General features: G+C 53.9%; 1 protein-coding gene across 2 annotated transcripts in view; it reads left to right on the forward strand.

Annotated features, from left to right (window-relative positions):
• Window positions 1–19371, forward strand: part of Pacsin1 (protein kinase C and casein kinase substrate in neurons 1) — a 38715-nt gene that overhangs the window by 6094 nt on the left and 13250 nt on the right. The window contains exons 2-3 of one of the 2 annotated variants that reach the window (XM_087210495.1): window positions 16859–16992; window positions 18893–18986. The exons of the other annotated variant lie outside the window; for it this stretch is intronic. The gene's annotated coding sequence lies outside the window, so the exon portion shown is untranslated. The remainder of the gene's footprint in view (window positions 1–16858; window positions 16993–18892; window positions 18987–19371) is intronic. 2 annotated transcript variants of the gene reach the window in all.

Genomic DNA, 19371 nt, shown 5'->3' on the forward strand with positions numbered 1-19371 from the left:
ACTGCCATCTGCCTGCCCCACTTGGCCGCGCCCCAGGCGGGCACCTCTGAGGCCCCTGACCCTCCCCGGCCCTGTCCCTTCCTGTTCCGTGTTGCGCCCCAAGTGGCTGAGCCTCTTGCCGTCCTGTGGGGCCTGGGCATTGTGGCCCCGCGCCCTCCCCTGCCTGGGCACCAGCTGGCTTTCGAGCTGCAAAGCTGGCTTGGCTCAGGGGCCTGGCGAGGCTGTGGGGGGGCAACAAATCACAGCAGCGTTCAGCCCTGATGGGGAGAAACAGAGGTGCAGAACTGCCACCTACAGGACGTGAAGGTGGGGATCCCTTGGGTGGGGCCCCTGCTGTCCCCCAGGCCCCTCTGCTCCTGGCGAGCTGTGCTGGGGCCGTGTAGGCCGGGCGCAGCCTGGTCCCCAAGCCTGGGAGCCCCCTGCCCGAACTCGGACTCTGGACGGGCTGCACAGTCCTCAGCGGCCCACTCGCCAGGGATCCCAGGGGGGTTTGGGGCCAGCGGAGCCCCAAGAGCGCTGCCAGCCGTGCCACCCCACTTTCCATCATGCTCCCCCTCACCAGATGGTGATTGTTCCAATTTGGTCGTTTTGTTTGCTTTTATTAGCTGGGCTCACAAAGAGCTTTCTTCATCTGCATTGCTATTCTGAGACCTGACACAGCAGGACCAAAGCTCCAGTCCTGCCTCCTGCTCCTCCTCCTCCTCCTCCTCCTCCTCCTCTCTGTCTGTCTCTCTCTCTCTCTGCAGGGTCTCGCTGTGTAGTCCAGGTTGGTCTTGAACTCACAGACCCTCCTGCCTTGCAGGCATGCACCACCTCTCCTGGCTCAGTCTTTCATTGCTTCTTAGAGAAATAAGTTGATGCTCTAGCAACCTCCAAAGGTGGCCGCGGCTGTTTTTCCATTTTTAAAATATAAAAGCGCATAAAATAGGTTATACATTTGAGCAAATTAATAAAAAGCCAAAATCCAAGTGACTATCATCTAGGTTTAAAAAAACCCCAGGGGGCTGGAGATTTAGCTCAGTGGTGCCACTGCCTGCCTCACAAGGGGAAGGTCCTGAGTTCGATCCCTGGTACCGAAAAAAACAACCCCCCCCCCCAAAATCAGTGTCACAACCCTAACAGCCCAGGCCCTTCCCTACCACAAGCCCAAAGGGTTCTCTCTTTTTTTTCTTTGGTACCAGAGATTGAACTCAGGACCTTGCACTTGCAAGGCAGGTGTGGTGCCACTGAGCTAAATCCCCAGCCCTTTTTTTGAATTTTGATTAATGGAACTATGTATTCCTTTAAGCCCGGCTTTTTTGTTTTTTTAAGGCAGGGTCTTGCTGTATGGTCCAGGCTGCCTTGAACTCACTGTGTAGCCCCGGCTGGCCTGGAGCTCCCCGAGATCCTCCTGCCTCAGTCTCCCTAGCACTGGGATTACAGATGTGTGCCATCACCACTGGTTTTCTATTAACATTTTCTTCTTGGCTTTTTGTTTTTTTCTTTTTTGTGCTCCTGGGGATTGAACTTGGGGCCTCTCATGCTAGGCAAGCACTCTGTTGGCCCTGTCTTTTCCCCAGCACCTGCCCAGGGCCCTGCAGCACCTCCCTCTGCACCGAGTAGAGTCCTCCATTCCCGCATCCGGGCTGTGTCCGGATTTTGGCTGTGTGCGCCCAGGTTTTGTTGTCATAGTGAAAGCGCCGGCAGGTGTGGTGTGTCGTGCAGACAGAGGATTGCATAGTCACGGTTCCGGATCCTCAAGGACACGGTGCTGGCCTCGCTGCCTCAGTGGGGACGTGGCCGATGGCCTCACAGCGGTGACCACGCCCTGGACAGATGCAGGAGGCGGGGCTGCGCTCTGGAGCGCCCTGTGCCCGGATGGACTCGGATCCTGGAGACCCCACGGCCGCCTGGCACTGCCACAGGCCCCTCGTCAAGTGCCACCACCTCCGGCTCGGCCCACTGGGCCCCAGGCCCTCGCGAGGAACCACAGCAGTGGCTCTGGTGGAAGATGCTGCTGAGTCCCGGGAACACAAGGCCCAGGGCGTGTGGCGTCCACCTTAGGGAATCCTGGGTCCTCTGCCACAGTCCATGCATTCCTGAGCTGCTGCACAGCCCTCGGTGGTGGGCGTTACTGCAGCTATGGGCATTAGCAGACTTTTCAGGGCTTTTATTAAGATTTAGATTTTTTGAACCAGGTGTGGTGGCAAAAGCCTATAGCCCCAGCACTTGGGAGGCTGAGGCAGGAGGATCGCTATGAGTTGGAGGCCAGCCTGGCATATATAGTGAAAGGCCAGCCTGAACTACATAATGAGACCTTGTCTCAAAAACCAAAAGATTTAGGTGTTTTTATTATTATACATTTAAAAAATAAATTGTGTGCTTTAGTATTTGAGGCCATTATTGTGTGTGTGTGTGTGTGTGTGTGTGTGTGTGTGTGTGTGTGTTTGAGACAGGTTCTTGCCACATAGTCCAGGCTGGCCTTGAACACACTACCCAGTGCAGGCTGCCCTTGATCTTGTAATCAATCCTCCTGCCTCAGCTTCCCGAGTGCTGGGATTATAGGCGTGTGTCACCACACCCAGCTGAAGCCATTATTCTTTGTTTTTTGGGGTTTTTTTGGTAGCCATGATCAAAGTCCAGACCTTGGGCTTTCCAGGCAAGGGCAGAACCACTGAGCTAAATCCCCAGCCCTATACCTCTTCTTTGAAGAAATGTCTTTTCATATTCTTTGCTCAATTTTTAATTATGTAACATTTATTTATTTATTTGGTTTTTTTAGAGACAGGGTCTTGCTATGTATTTCTTTTTTTTCTTTTGGTACCGGGGATCGAACTCAGGTCCTTCTGTTTGTGAGGCAGGCGGCAGAACCACTGAGCTAAATCCCCGGCCCTTTTTTATTTTATTTATTTAATTTATTTATTTTGGTACCAGGGATTGAACTTGGGTCCTTGTGCTTGCGCAGCAGGCAGTGAAACCACTGAGCTAAATCCCCGGCCCCCTTGCTATGTATTTCAAGCTGGCTAGGAACTCACTATGTAGCCCAGGCTGATCTCGAACTCATGGGGATCCTCCTGTTTCAGCTTCTCGAGTGCTGGGTGTGTGCTCCCATGCACTAGTTTATTAATTTTTGTGGTACTGAGGGTTGAATTCAGGGGCTTTGTGCTAAGCTACATTCTCTTTTTTTTTTTGGTACCAGGGATCAAACTCAGGACCTTGTGTTTTCAAGGCAGTTGTGGTGCCATTGAGCTAAATCCCTGGCCCTACATTCCCTTTTGATGTTTTGATGTGGGATCTTGCTAAGTCACTAAATTGCCCTGGTGGAACTCAAATTTGAAATCTTCCTGCCTCAGCCTCCCAGAGTGCTGGGATTACAAGTGTGAGCCATCACACCTGGTGTGACTTCTTGTTGTTGAATTTTTAGTTATTTGTTCTAGATATGAAAGTCTCTTTAGAGCTATAATTTGTTCTTTTATGGGTTCCTGCCTTTCGCCGTGGACCCCCAGGTGAGGAATGTGCTGAGACCCTGCAGTCCAGGTGCTGAGCATAGACTTCGAATCCTACAGACGCTGAGGACTCCATTGCCCAGAAGCCTTAGAGAAACTGCACTGTAGGCACCAGACCTGCCTCACCGCTCACCTGGGGGTCGCTGAGGGACAGGGGAGAGAAGTGGCTTCCAGGTCCATGTGGCCCAGCTTCGTCACGGCTGTGGGCCAGCTGAGTCCCTGATTTCCTTTCCACTCCTCCTTTTTGGTTTTGTTTTTTTTTTTTTTTTTTTGAGACAGTCTCGTTGCCAAAGTTTAGAAGCAATTGAGGTGTCCTTCAATAGGTGAGTAGTTAAATAAACTGCGGTCCATCCAGGCAGTGGACTAAGTGCTCAGAAGACACGTGCTGTCGGCAGGCGTGGTGGCACACAAGGGTCATCCCAGCATTTGGGAGGCTGAGGCAGGAAGATCACTGTGAGTCTGATGCAGCCTGGGCTACATAGCTCAAGGCCAGCTTGAACTACATAGCAAGACTCTGTCTCCAAAAAAACAAAAAACAAAACAAAACAGGAAAAAAGAAATAAGCTATGCAGCCCCAAAAGACATGGCAGAACCTTACCTGCATGTTCTAAGTAAAAGAAGCCAATGTGGACACTGTACTCTGGGACTCCAGCTGGGTGACGCTATGGAAAAGAATGGTGGGGACCATGATAGGCTCGGTGGTGGGCAGGAGGCAGAACGAGAGCAGCACAGAGGAGCTCAGAGGCCTTGGGCTCTGCAGGGTTGTTCACTCACTAGTATGCTGCCCTTGTTTGGGCGCTGTGGGCAGGGGAGGCTGGGCTTGTGGCGGTGGGAGGGGTCGGTATGGGAGCTCTCTGCCCTCCTGCTCCAATTTGCTGTGACTCTAACACTGGCCTAAAAAGTAAAATCTATGAGTTAGGAAAAAGTATTACACAGGCAAGATAAAGCAGAGGTAAAGGATGAGGGGCTGGTGGTTTTAGATGGGGTGAAGCGGAAGGTCAGGGGCACAGCTCATAGTCTTAAGGCTCTGACAAAGGCTTTCCATAAGTCTTACAGGGACAAGCTCTGTGGGTATTAGGAGAAGAGCCACCTGGCACAGATGTGGCAAATGCAAAGGTCCTGAGGTAGTAAGGAGCTATCTGTGCTTGAGGACCACCAGGAAGGACAGTGGGCCTGGCAAGGAGTATTTGGAGGGGGGATAAGTCAACAGGTGGGAGCCCCCCTGAGCCGCCTGCAGGCCGCTGACACTATGGGGGGGTCTCTCCTCAGTGAAAGATGAGTCACTGGGGCCTTGGGCGGGGCTGGGATGTGTTATCACTGTGTTCACATCTGGCAAATCCACGTAGGGCAAGAACCGAGGCAGGGAGGCTGCCGGGAGGCTGTGCCAGGTGAACGGAGTGTCCGTGTGATGTGGACCGAGGGAAAGGGGCCTGAGTGAGCAGGGGACAGGGCCGTCGTGTCCTGATGCAGAGGAGACCGGCCGGGAGCAGGCTCAGGAGCACTCAGTGTGGGCCTGTCCCATTTGGGTGGCCAGACTCATATCCAGACAGGACCCTGGAGGAGGTGGATTGGCGAGGGTAGAGTGGGTAGCAGACTCAGGGCTGGAAGTACAGTGAATGGTTAAATTCGAAAAAGTAAAATAAAAAAAGGCACATTGCTATGACTCCCCCTCAGAATCTACCCCCTCACCTGGAACGACTGATCCCATCATTCTCGCCACTTTCTGCAGCAGCTCTGGACATCCTCTTTCGTGGGGGTCTTTATGAGGTGCGATAAAAAACAGTGAATGCTGCTGCCGAGCGCCGTCCGGTGGAGATGCAGGCTCATAAATACATCACCGTGTCCTCATCCCCCTTGGTCACCTTATCTGCCTCTGTGTGACTTCTGGCTCCTCCCCAAACCAAATCCCCACGGCAGGGAAACATTTTGAATTGGTTCAGGACGTGGAGGCGGCCGTGACAGTGGAACGGGAGACACCTATGAAAGAGGACTTCACAAGTGCTCCCGAAAGTGGCAAGAATGATGGGATGAAGGTGTTTGACGTGAGGGGGAGGGTTCTGAGGGGGACTGGGGGCAATGTGTCTTTTATTGCAATACATTTGAAAAGTATGTATTGAAACATTCACTGCATTGGATCACACTCGTCTTAGTGGGGTATTTGAGGCCAGGGCCCCGGATGAATAACCAAGGACCAGGTGGATGGGAAGAGCAGGGGCCTGGCCCAACCCGGCGTGCGGGGCTCACTTAGGGACCCAGAGGCGAGAGGCATGGTGGAGGCTGGGGCCTGGGGAACCGGGAGGCCCTGTGTGTCAGGGGGAGGGGTGGCCGGCCAGCAGGAGGCCTGGAAAGTGACCTGTCGCTGTCAGTGGCACCGGCCTTGGCATTGGCAGTGGCTCTGTGGGGAGGTGGAGGCAGGGAGCACTGGCCAGCCGTGCCCGGCAGGGCTGAGCCTGGCGGGGGAGCTGAGGGCCCCAGCGGTCTGGGGGACATTTTTCTCTTAAATGTGAGGAATGACAGCAGGAGTCTCCCTTCGTGCCCGAGAGAGGGGTCTGTGAGCAGGGGCCCAGGTCATGGGGAGGCAGCAGGAACCCCTCGTGGTAGGGTACAGGGGACCAGAGGCTGGGTGGCCCGCGGGTGCTGTCGGTAGCCGCTCCCCTTCCTCAGCCACTTCGGATGCCGGTCAGCTGAGCCAGGCGGGTGCAGGGGTTGGGAGCCGTTTGTCTTCCTCAGAGTTCTCCCAGCCGCTGTGTGAAGTCGGTGCCTCCTCCCGCTGGCAGCGGAGAAACGGGGCGTGGGGTGGGAGTGACCTGCTGGCCAGGGCAGCCCTGGGCCTCAGCGGGTCTGTGGGCTCTCTCATTGACTGGCCACTGACAGCAGCCCTGTCTTCTAGTTCCGAGACTCCATCCTCACCTTGGTCACTTCTGCTGCCCGTGCTTTCCACAGAAGTTTGAATCTGGATTTCGATTTGGAGCCGACTAAGGACCCAATCCTGGGCACGCATGTCTCACATCATTTTGTTTAGCTCTTCGGTCTCTTCATTCGTGTCTTCTGTAGTCGCTGATGATTTTGCCTCACTGATCTGTTTTGTTTTCTCCCAATACCGTTTTGGGTAATTCAGGTGTGAGGCTTTTGGATGCCCTTGGATGCCCCATGGGTCAACTTTGGGGTTGTTGGGAGCTTTTGGAGGTATTTTGTTGGCTGTCTTCTCGGGTTTCTGCTTTTGTTTGTTTCTTTGTGTGGAAGTTTGCGGGTTTATCTCAATGGAAGTTTTGTTTCTAGCATGGAGAGCTCTTCAGTTAACGTCGACTTTTGAGAGGTGTCCTCTGGGTGCGGCCTCTGCCTCTGTCCCGAGACCCTCCTGGTGCCTCCGTTCCCCGGAGGTGGGCGGTCCAAGCCAGTGGAAGCGGCTCCTTACCACAGCGGCAGTGACTTGGCCTTCCCTTGCCTGGCTCCCTGGTCTTGGGCTTCCCAGCCGCAGAAGTGAGAGGTAGAGATGTCTGTTCACAGAAAGGACCCAGCCTCTGGCCAGTCCAGCTCTCCAGCCGCAAGGAGGACTCCAGACGGGAGGGGCCGCGGCAAGGCCACGCAGCAAGGAGGTGACACTGCCGCCCGCTGGTCCTCTTCCTCCCTCCCCTAAGATCACTCGCTTTTTCCCTTTCCCTTTTTGCGGTGCTGGAGGTGGAACGCAGGGCCCTACACTTGCTAAGCAGTTGCAGCCATTGAGCTGCACCCCAGCCCTCTCCCTGAGACCTAACAGGGGGTGCAGCGCCCTCGGCCGCCCTGGTTCCACCCCACCTGCTGCCACCCCAGTGTGTGGCCCTCCGAGGTTGCCTGGCTGGGCCTCTCTTCCTGCGTGGGGCCCAGGTTCAGTTGCCCCCAGTGTCTCTTCACATCCTGGACCCCAGCTAGGGGCTTCCCAAGCCCGCTGCCTATTAGCATTTTCTTACTTCACAGGCCAGGGTTCTGGGCTTTGGGTTTTTGTTTTGTTTTGTTTTTTCTTTGCCAGGTCCTCCCTTTGTAGTTCAGGCTGGCCCTGAACTCACTATGTGGCCCAGGCTGGCCTGGAACTCAAGGTGATCCTCCTGCCTCAGCCTCCCGAGTGCTGGGATTATAGGTGTGCGCCACCACACCCCGCTTGGTAGTTTTTAAATTGAGGAATAACACACAAACACACACACACACACACACACACACACATCAGTGACCATGGAAGAGACCATGCTTCCAGCATCCCAGGAGGCTCCCGCAGGCCCCTGACCAGGTAACACCCCAGCCATGTCTGGACTGCTGGGATCATGGACCAGCTTGGCCTGTGGCCGAGCATCCTGGAGACAAGATGTGCTCGTCTGTGTCCAGCTTCTTTTGTTTGGTGTCACCTCTGAGAGTTGCATGGTTGCTGCGTGCTGGTAGTTGAGATTGCTGTAGTCTTGGTCTGGTCCCTGGAAGCGGTCGGAGCTGGAGTAGGGGTGCAGTAGGTTTGGGTACTGGAGGTTGCTCTTGAGGCGTACAGGATCAGAGGGTGCATGATGGTTCTCTAGAGAAACAGAATCGGTAGAAAAATCTGTGTAATCAGGCATGGGGATGGGTGGGGTAGGTTACAGAGGTTACAAGATCTGAGGCAGGAGAGTCCACCAGACTGTTGGTACCCTGAGACCTGGAGGACCCAGGAGCCGCTTGGCCCAAGGTGGTGGCAGCCACAGAACCAGGGGGATAAGGATGCAGCTCCAGTCCAAGGTCGAAGGCCTGGAAGCTCCCAAGTCTGCGCTGGAGGCTGGAGAAATGGGAGACCTGGAGACCGAAGTCCAAAGGCAACAGCAGCAAACGTCACATCGGGAGGGTTCCTTCTTTCCCTTTCCATTCCATCCAAGCTACAATCCTATTGGTTGTTGCCCCCACATCTAGGGTGGATCTTCCTGGCTTCATTTGCTGATCATCTACATGCCAGTCATCCACGGACCCACCCAGCACCATGCTTTGCTAATGTGCTGGGCATTTCTTATGCCAGTGAAGCTGACGTGTCCCTACTACTGGTCACGAAAGATACTGGGTGGGGCTTCAGCTGACCCTACACACAGCTTTTGGCAGTTGGTCCACACTGGGGTGAGGGAGAACGTGTCCAAATCTGGACATGGTGCCCTGCTCTGGCTTCGGCTCCCATCAGCTCGAGGCAAGGGGAACCACGAGGTGCCAGGGCCACTGGACGCCAGAGCGCTTCCTGCCAGGGTGGGGACAGCTTTTTGTTTTACCACAAGGAGGAGGGCCCAGACTGCCATGCTGGCTCCTGGTGGTAGTGTCTCCCCCTTGGGAAGCAGGGCTTCTGGACCTGCTCAGACTTGTCGCTGGGGTGACGTGAAGGGGCAGCTCCTGCTTCCATCCACTGGTCTTGGATCCTCCAATTCCACCCAATGGGGACGATTCATTTACAGTGGATGGGGTTCCCAGAGGTGGCCTCATCCTTACAGGGCCCCTGCACCTCAGCTGCATCTTTTTATTGTTTTTATTATTAATTGGCAAGTGAAAATCATTTCTACTTATGCTGTGTGAGGTAAGGTTTCAGAGTTTGTGTGCATGGTGGAATGGCTAAATGGAGCTGAGGCACGTGTGTACTACATCGCATACTCCTGTGCCTGGGGAGAACACCGTAGTCTATGCTCACAAACACAGAGCGTTATTATGACTGCAGGCAGCACTGAGCTAATAACAGATCCTCGACCAGGTGTGTCTCACAAAAGCTGACATCGGCTGGGCATGGCGGTGCATACCTGTCATCCCTGTTACTCTGGAGGCTGAGGCAGGAGGGTCAAAAACTGGAGGGCAGCTTGGGCAACTTAGGGTGACCCTCTGTCAAAATAAGAAGAGCTGGGGGTGTGGCTCCATGGTAGAGTGCTTCCCTAGCATGTGCAAAGGCCCTGGGTTCCATCCCCAGCACCATAGAAAATAAATAAAGGCTGTGATCACCCACTGGACTGCAGCTCTGGGTGGCGCCAGGTGTCACATGCCCACGACTATGTCTCCTTTGCCAGGGGCAGTTTTAGAGGCTGCCTGGTGGCCACTGTGACAAGTCTCACTCCACAGCCCAAGGCCCTGGTGTGGGTCTCTGTCAGGTGAAGAGATGCCCGCTGCCTGGCCTGTGGGCCCCGGGTACCAGTGCCTGGCAGCTGCAGAATGTGCCCAGTGCCCCTGTTCCCCCACATCCGGTTGTCCACATAAACGGCGTCTACGTCTGCTGGAGTCACTGCCACCCACCCTTGCCCAGGGCTGGCGGGCGCCTGGCTCTGGGACAGGTCTCCCCTTAGTGGGTGCCGGGTCTGACTTCTGCTCTCAGCCCTGGCCACAGCCCTTGTGTGCATCTGACTGTGTGGAGAGGCAGTGTCCTTGCTGGCTCCTCGGGGACACCAGGTCTGGTCACCCATTCTGTGGTGACCTGGCCACTAGTGTGATGATAGCCCTGCCTCGATAAGTGGTCACTCTTGTACCCTTCGCTTGATTCTTTTTGTTGTTGTTGTTTTGAGACAGTCTCACTATGTAGCCCAGGCTGGCCTCGAATGCCCAAGGATCCTCCTGCCTCAGCCTCCCGAGTTCTGGGATCACAGGCCTGGCTGGTGCTTGGCTCTTTCGTGCAAACTCACAGGGGACCGGAAGCTGCCCTGTGATCCTCAGGCTCCCCTCCCGCTGCAGGAGAGAATTTATAGCAGGCCCTTGGCTTTCACACTGGCCTCCAATTAGCGATGAATCACTGTTCACCTCGTGACAGGGCCACCAGAGCCAGCTGGGGCTTCATCCTACGGTTGCTTCCTGGCCTCCGAGCAGAGGCTCAGGCCTCAGCGCTGCCCCCTCCGCTCACCCAGGACAGCGTGAACGGTCCATCGCCGTGGGTGGGGGCTGGCGGTGGCAGTTGAGGCCGAGATGGAGTTGGTACCCGGGCCCCTGAGAGGCATGTGTAGGAGGCGGCTGGGAAGTGCTCCAAGCCCTGAGAGTGAGAGGGACAGGGGAGGGGACAGGGGAGGGGACAGGGGAACACTTCTGTCTGTTTTCATTTTTGAGTACTGGGATCGAACCCAGGGCCTTTGCATGGAGCAGCATTTCTAGCCCCCTTTTTTGTTGTTGTTGCTTTTGGTACCGGGGATCGAACTCGGGTCCTTGAGCTTGCGGGGCAGGCGGCGGCACCACGGAGGGCTGGGATTACAGAGGTGCACCACCACGTGGTTTAGCATCTATTTTAACTCAAGCCTCAGTGGGTCCCACAGGCAGGGTCCGCCCTTACTGGGTGTGAGCTGCCAGCAGGAAAGCCCCGCCCCAGCCAGGGGTGGGCGGCTGGGGCACAGGTGCGCAGCGTTTATCCGGCCTGGCAGCCGCAGGTGCACATGGCGCTGTTGGGGACCAACAGGAGTGTCGCTGCCCTGCGCCTCCGTGCTCCTGTGTTTTGGCGGCCGAGTGCGCTTACTTCCGCCGCCCCCCCCCCCCGCAGGAGTGGGGTGCTCCGGAACAAGGTATCCGCGCTTCGACCTTTAGTAGCTGTCACCGAATCGTTTTCCATTCGTGGCACAGCGCTGCGAGTCCTAGAGTCCAGGTTGCCCTGTGGCGTCGCCCCGGCTGCCCGCTGCTGTGCTCGTGTTGGAGCCCAGGACCCGGTGGGATGGCTGTGTGTGGCGCCTCATCTGAGGGTGCTCTCAGACCAAATCCTGGCAGCGGAGGAATCCTGCGCACGGAGACAGCCGGGCGGGTCCTGAGGGAACAGGGGATCCGGCTGCTGCGCAGGCCCCGCCTCTGCGGGTCTCGGGGACACAGGAAGCAGCACGGAGACTCAGCCCCGAAGCGTCTCCCGGTCTCCCAGCAGTCTCAGCTCCTGGTTCCTCTCAGCAGCACTGGAAGTCACAGGGCTGGGGTGTCCGCCCCCCGGAGAGAAGGGAAACTGAGGCCAGTTATTTGTGCAAAGCCACAAGCAAAGAGAGTCTTGAGCCTGGCTATGGATTCCAATTTCTTTTTGTTGTTATTGTTATTTGTTTTTTCTAGACAGGGCCTCACTATGTAGCCCAGGCTGGTTTTACTCATGAGGATCCTCCTGCCTCAGCCTCCCGAGTGCTGGGGTTACAGGTGTGCGCCCCCACACCCAGTCAGGATCCCAAATTTGCCTAGTTTTATTGGCTTATCCTACTTCCCCTTCCTTCCTGTTTATTTTTTGCAGCACTGGGGATTGAACCCAGGGCCTTTTCACTGAGCTATGTCCCCAGACATTTTTATTTTGAGACAGGGTCTCACCAAATTGCTCCCAGGTTGGACTCCGTTTGACATGCTCCTGCCTCAGCCTCCTGAGCACTGTGATTATGGGCAGGCTCCAGGGCTGCTTCCTGGTGGAGTTGAGCCACCTCTGCCAAGCGCCCCAGCCCCAGGCCGGTCCTTGTTTCCTCGTAGCTCCACTCGTGCCCATCCCCCCAGCAGGGAATTCCCGGAAACGAGTTCTGCAGTCTCGAGTCTCAGTTTCTGGGCCGTCAGGCCTGGGGTCCTGAGCCTGTATTGCTGATAAACCCTCAGGCCCGGCCAACGCACTGGTCCTCGGACTTCGCCTATGCTCCAGCTTCTCTCTGGTTTTCCCAGTGGGGATGCACCTTCCCGTCTGGCGGTTCCGGCCAAGGCTCCTCAGGGCTCTCTCGGAGCCCCTCCCTTCCCTCCCTCTTCCACTCCAGTCTTTTCTCCTCTGTCAACACTCCTGCTTCTCACCCTCCCCTCTGCACCAGACGATCAGAATCTCAGCTAGCTGAGTAAACTTGTTTATACTAACATGTGAATGACTCACATCTCTTCTCTGAACTCTTCCAGTGACTGTTTAGATGTGCAAAAGAAGGTTTTGGGGTTTTTAGAAATGTTAAATAAGAAAAGGAACTAAAAATATTGAGCTGTTCTTTCCTGTACCCCTGGACAGTCCCCAAACCTGGGTTAACAATTGAAATCTCATGAGGGAACGTGAAAAGCAAAATCAAAACAGGCTAGGGGGTGTAGCTGAATAGTAGAGTGCTTGCCTAGCATGTGTGAGGCCTGTGTTCCATTCTCAGAACCGCAACAAATAAAAACAACACCCGGGAGCTGCGCGTGATGGTGTACTTCTCTAATCCCAGCGCTCCGGGAGGCTGAGTCAGGAGGATTGCAAGTTCAAGTCCAGCCTAGGCAAATTACAGTGTTTACCAAGACCTCTGTAGCTGCAGTGGAGAGACCGCCGGCTGTGCGGATAGGAATGATTATGTCCGAGACAAAGGGGTGCCTCGGGAGGGGGTCAGGAGAGCCCCCAAACCTGGCTGGGTGGCCTCACCTGGGCCGGCTGCTAGGCTCCCTGGGGAAAAAGTGCGGAAACCCCCCTTGAGGCAGAGGTCATTGGAATGGCCCGGGTTCCTGCCCGCCAGGGGGCGCTCTGGAGGTGGCCTGGCAGGGGTCTCCGGGCTGCAGCCTGGGTTGGGGCTCCCCGCAGTGTGCCTTGGCTTCCTCCCTGGGGCGCTCCTGGCTCCCCAAAGCCTCTCAGCTGCGCAGGCTGAAGACAGTACCCCCCGGGGTGGGGGCTCGCACACTGAGCTGCACCCACGCCAGCCCCTACCACTTTGTTTCTTCTTTGTTTTGTTTTCTGGTGCTGAGGATTGAACCCAGGGCCTTCCTATGGAGCTGCATCCTCATCCTTTTTTTTAAAGAATTATTTTTAATTTTGAGACAGGGTCCTGCTAAGTTGTGCTCAGCCTGGGCTCAAATTCAGGATGCTCCTGCCTCAGGCCCCTTCCCAGAGCGCAGGATGCCAGGCATGGCCTCTGGTCCAGCCTGGGTCACTCCCTCTTCCTGTGGTCAGGACGCTGGTCAGCTCAGCCAGGGCAGAGCAGGACTGGCTACGAGGCGCCAGCCAAGGCTCACTGCCAACTGAGGGGGCCGGCCCCACCGCCGCGTCTGATGTCCACACCTGTGGGCTGGGCCCTCGGTTGGAGGTTGGAGGAGCGGTGTGGCTGGGGAGGCAGCTTGGCACCTGCTCGAGCTCCTGCTAATGCTGTTTCATCAAAGCCTAACCACCTCTAAATATAGCCAGGGTTACGGGCTGGCTGCCTCCCAAAGTCTTATTTTTGCACTGCTTTGGGCCAATTTCTTTTATCCAAGAAATGCAGCTCCGTGGCCTGGGACGCCAGCTCCAGCTGCATGTGTGCAGCCTGCCTCGGCCTCTCTGTCCCTTTGCTTTTCTGTGGGGTGGAAATGTTCCACACCTCAGTGTCAGATTGGAGGCCACCGGCTGCCCATGGCTAAGAGCACAAGAAATGTAGCTGACTAAGACAGGAACTGATTTGTTTTAAACTGACTTTCCAGTTGTATTTAATGCTGATTAATTTACATTTAGTCACGTGACACCTGTGGGTTCCGTAATGGAGGACACTGCCTTTCCCTGTGCTACCTGGAAGCCTTTGGCTTGCAGTAAGTAGCTGTGTAGGGTGCTTAGCACACAGAAGCCTTAGAGGAGGAGAGATTGTTGTTGTTGTTGTTGTTGTTGTTGTTGTTGTTGTTTGGCATGACTGGGGATTGAACCCACGGCCTTCACACTGAACTACATTCCCAGACCTTTAAATTTATTTTTTGCTTTAATTTAAAGACAAAGTCTAGCTATGTACCCCAGGTGGGGCTCAAATTTGAGATCCTCCTACCTCAGCCTCCCAGACTGCTGGAATTACAGGTGTGCACAACCTCGCCCGCTCAGGTGGGAATTTTTCAATTCAATACAGAGAAATCGGTTATCCTAGACTGATCAGAAACTGCCCCGTAATTAACAAAGTGCTTTTCCTTTTTTAGAAGTTCTCAGCATGTGTTAATTTGGTAGACAAAAACCTACCAAGACCTGAGGTTCCACGAGCAGGGTGTACTGGCACACATCTGTAATCCCAGGACTTGAGAGGCTGAAGCAGGAGGATCGCTGCGAGTTCGAGGCCAGCCTGAACTACATATCGAGACCCTGTCTCAAAAAATACATAAATAAAAATGAAAAGACGTGGGTTCCTGGTGTGAAGTACAGAAGAGGTCCCTTGGGTGTGAGGAGGAACCCACCTTGACTTGGAAGCGATCATATGTGGGAATTGTGCTCGCTCCTGGAGCCCTGAGCTACATCAGAGAGAGACGTCCCTGCTGGGGTCTGTCTTGGGCACTTCTGAGCCCTGCAGCTTTGCACCTGGAATGGAAGGAGCTGGGGGCTTCGGGCTTGTGTAGGCTCTCTCCCTTCCTGCTTGGTGAGCTTGTGTGTCAGGCAGAGGGAGGGACGGGAGGAAAGCACTGTGTGAACCGGAATCACCGGGGCTGGGGGTTGTTGCAGTGGTCAGAAACAAAATGGAGTCACTCATGCCAAGCCCTGAGAGCAAATAATAAGTGGAGGCGGGAGGTGCTGAAGGGGGAATCTCACTCTGTGTGCCTGATAACGAGGAATCGAGGCAAGACCCAGCCAGAACCACCACCTTGTGTGAAAGATTCTTCTGCGATGACATCGGCCTGGCCACTGTCTGTTCCACCTCAGACTGGCGCTGCCCTTGTTACTAAACCTGAGGCCAAGCATTATTGTTTCAAAATATTTTATGTAATCCTTCTCATTTAGTCTTTAAATGTCTGTCTTCTGAACTGGGTGTGGTGGCCCACACTCTGGGAGGCTGAGGCAGGAGGATTGTGAATTTGAGCCCAGGCTTGGCAACGTGAACTTAATGAGACCCTGTCTCAAAATAAAAAATAAAAAAGGGCTGGGGATGTGGCTCCCTGCTAGAGTGCTTGTTTAGGCTGTCCAAGGCCTGGGATTCCATCCCCAGCACTGCAAAAACAAACAGTAAATTTTGGAATCTCTCCCTCGACTCAGTCTCTGACTCGGATTGCCGGTGTCAGACAGAACCATGGTTCTCTGTGTCCTTGGCCCCTGAGGTACCCAAGGGCGGGAAGTGGAGGCGGCCGCCCCACCCACGGCCAGTGCTGCAGCCCCACCTCCAGGGGGCGCCCTGAGCACGACATTTGCTGTGCACCATCGATGCTTGCCTGCACTGCGGCAGTAATCGTTCTGTTTCTTTTAATTACTAAATTAATTTGCACTTGTGGGGCTCAAACCCAGGGCCTTGCACATGCTAGATGAGTGCTCTACCACTGAGTTACACCCAACGCTTTTTAAAATTTATTTAAAAATTTTTTTCTGTGTGGTATTGGAGACTGAACCCAGAGCTTCTGCACTGAACTATATCCCCAGCCCTTTTTACTTTTTTAAAATTTGGAGATAAGGTCTTGCTAAGTCGCTTAATTGCCCAGGCTGGGCTCAAATTAGCAATCCTCCTCCCTCAGCCTCCCAGAGCACCAGAATTACCGTAAAGTCACACATCACTACGCCAGCTTTGTTTTGTTTTTCTGTACCGGGGATCAAACTCAGGACCTTGTGCTTTCCAGGTAGGTGCAGTGCCACTGAGCGAAATCCCCAGCCCTTGTTTTTTTTTTAATGGAAGTATAATTTAGTTTTATATTTGTTAACTGAAGTATGATGCATCTTAAGTGTGCAACTCAGGGGATCGCACACCTGTGAGAACCAGTGCTCAGATCAGGAGGGTAAGGGCCAGAGTTGTGTGTGTCCAGTGCATTCCCTGGAACCAACTACTGTTCCAGCGTCCACCACTGTAAATTGGACTTGCCTGTTCTGGATTTGTCTGCATGTTTTGAGTGTATCTCTGTGTATATTGTCTTAGGTATTGCCACATATATGTCTATCGGTACCTATATCTATACATCTGTATCCATCCGTCCTTCTAGCTCCTCTGGTATATATGTATGTATCTATTTGACTTTTGCAGTACTGTGGATTGAGCACAGGGCGCTTCTCATGAGCTACATCCCAGACCTTTTTATTTCTAAATTTTGAGACAAGGTCTCACGCAGTTGCTAAATTGCTACCCATGCTGGACTTAAACTTGTGATCCTCCTGCCTCAGCCTCCCAGAGTGCTGGAATTACAGGAATCACCACGCTCAGTTTGGTAGAAAACCTGCCCTACTGTAAATCCCTCCACCCTCCACATTTAAATCTAATTGTCTTAAATGTTCCCCTGTGCATGCTTTTTTTCTTTTTTCTTTTCTTTTTTCTTTTTTTTTGGTACCAGGGATCAAACTCAGGATCATGCACTCGCCAGACAGGCATAGTGCCACTGAGCTAAGTCTCCGGCCCTCCCTTTGCATGCTTTGTAAAGCTCATCAATCAGATGATGGTATTTTGGCTTCAACTCTCAAATGTAATTCAGAAAGCCCGAGAGAACCTATCATACCTACCCATATTTTTACTCTTCCTGTTCATCTTTTCCTCCTCCTCGCTATCCTGAGATTCCTTCTTTCATCATTTCCTTTCTGTTTCCAGAGTTTCATCCAGCCGTTCTTCTAGGGGGTCTGCTGAGGACCATTCCTTAGTGACCTTCACCAGGGACCTGCTCCTCGGCTTCTTTTCTGTTTTCCTTCAGCAGTGCCACTACTTTCTGGCTGCCATAGTTCCAGGTGAGAAATCTGCTGTCATCCATTTTCCCCTTTTGATAAAATGTTATTCTCTCTCTCTGATTTCAAGAGTTTTTCATTGTCTTTGAGTTTTCAGGAGTTTGACCACGTGCCTGGGCATGAATTTCTTTGGTTTTCCCCTGTTTAGAGCCCACACACTTCTTAAATCTGTTGTCTTTTTGTCGAATGTAGGGTTTTTTAAAATTCAAAGTAGTTCCTTGGGGATGCTTTGGCCGACCCCACTCTTTCTCCTCCTTCTTGGACTCTGAGAACACAAATGACAGTTCTTCTGTTACAGTCCCGTGACTTCCCAAGACTCCATGTTTTTCCAGTCCATTTTCTCTCTGTTGTTCAGATTGGTTTATTTCTATTGTTCTATCTCCAAGTTCACTGATTTTTTTCCCCTCTTATTTCCATTCTGCCATTGAGCCTTTCCAGCGAGCTAAAAAAAATACCACCAGCTTCCCTTCATCCTTAGAATAAATCCTGAGTCCTCACCTACAGGATCCAGTCCCTGTCTCCCTCTTCTTTACACTGCCTTACTGACTTCCTCTCTCTCTGGCTTACTCTACCTGCCACCTACCACCTACCCACCCATCTGCCCATCCACCCATCCATCCATCCATCCATCCACCCACCCATCTATCCATCCATCTGCCCATCTGCCCATCTATCCACATTCATCTGCCCATCCATCCATCCACCCATCCACACACCCATCATCCATCCATCTACCATCTACCCACCCATCTGCCCATCCATCCATCCATCTGTCCGTTGTCCATCCATCCACTACCTACCCACCCATCTGCCCATCCATCCATCCACCACCTACCCATCCACCTGCCCATCTACCACCTACCCACCCATCTACCCATCCATCGACATCCATCTGCCCACCCATCCATCCATCTACCCATCCACCCACCCATCCATCTGTCCATCCATCCACCACTTACCCACCCATCTGCCCATCCATCCATCCATCTGTCCATCCATCCATCTATCCATCCATCCATCCATCTCTCCGTCCATCCATCCATCCATCCATCCATTCAGTTTTGAGGTCTTTTCAGTGATCCCAGACTTACTCATACCTTGGGATACTTGCCTTGTTCCTTCTGCCAGAAACTCTCTTCCCTAAAATCATCTAACATGTCCCTTTCTAACCTTCATTTAGATTTCTGTTCAAATGTCACTTCTTCAAAAGAAGGGTGACACAATGACTTCCCACGCATACTGTGGTTCTTAAAGCCACATGATTTTTCTTGGTAGCACTGACTGGCCCTTTCACTTACATCGTTTCTTGTGTGTCCCCTTTGGCAGGCATCACCCACGAGGTTGTAGCTGGTCTGACTGATCATCTGCAGTGTCCCCCAACCCTCAGGGTGATGCCACACATAGCAGGTTCTCAGAAAATGCTCACTAAAGGCAATGAAGATGGCGTGGGGCTGAGTCACTTGCCAGGGCCAACACCAGCCTCATCATCCATCCGTGTTACAGGAGGAGCCTCCTAACCAAGTGCTTCTCATCCTGGAATCTCTTGGGATTGGAAAAGCAGGCTCTGATGCAGGATGTTGGGGTGACACCGAGAGTCTGCATTTCTTGCCACTTAACAGATGCTGCCCAGGTTGCTGGGCCCAGGATTCAGGCTCTTTATTCTTTTTTGTGGTGCTGGGGATGGAACCCAGGCACTCATGCACTTACACAGCTATTCTCCCACTGAGCTAAGCCCCAGCCTCAGACCCAGACTGGGCAGTGAGGCCTTAACTGCTCTGAGCCTCAGTTTCCACACCTGTAAAATGGTTCATTGTGAAAAACAAGCACTGTGCACGCTGCCTGGGCGTAGCAGGTGCTCGTTGAAGGTCTGGACGCTTTCTTCTTCTGCGCCTCCCACCTGCAGTGTCCACACTCATGGCCAGCCCTGCACAGATCCTCCTGCAGCCTTCCGCTTTCTTCCTCCCGAGCTGTACAGCTTGCCCGGCACACAAGGCCAGGTAGGGAGGATTCTGGCATCTTGACAGTCACGGGAATATGCAAATGGGATGCAAAGCAGCAGCTGAGGGGCGGGCAGCCCAGGCTGGGGGATCGGGGGAGGGGAGTGAAGGCTGGGGCACAGGGCCTCTGTCTGTGGCCTGGGCAGGACGCCCTCTGCATTTGTAGGCTGGGCACGGGGCTGAGGCTGGGCCAGCTCAGGGGTGGCCCAGCAGCATCCGCGGCCAGATTAGGCTGGTGGCGGGGACAGAGTGGCAGAAGCTCTTGGAGCCTGGGAGAAGAGACAGGAGGGGTCAGCTTTCCCCACAGCCTGTCTGGAACCTGAGTGTGGGAGGGCCGGACTCGGGGTCTGCCAGGCAGCAGATGGGCCGGGGTCGGGCTCACGCA

This window comes from Heterocephalus glaber, unplaced genomic scaffold (genome assembly GCF_053883595.1).
Source record: "Heterocephalus glaber isolate CG9 unplaced genomic scaffold, H.glaber_assembly_v1.0 deba00001141, whole genome shotgun sequence".
NCBI classification, from domain to species: Eukaryota; Metazoa; Chordata; class Mammalia; order Rodentia; family Bathyergidae; genus Heterocephalus; species Heterocephalus glaber.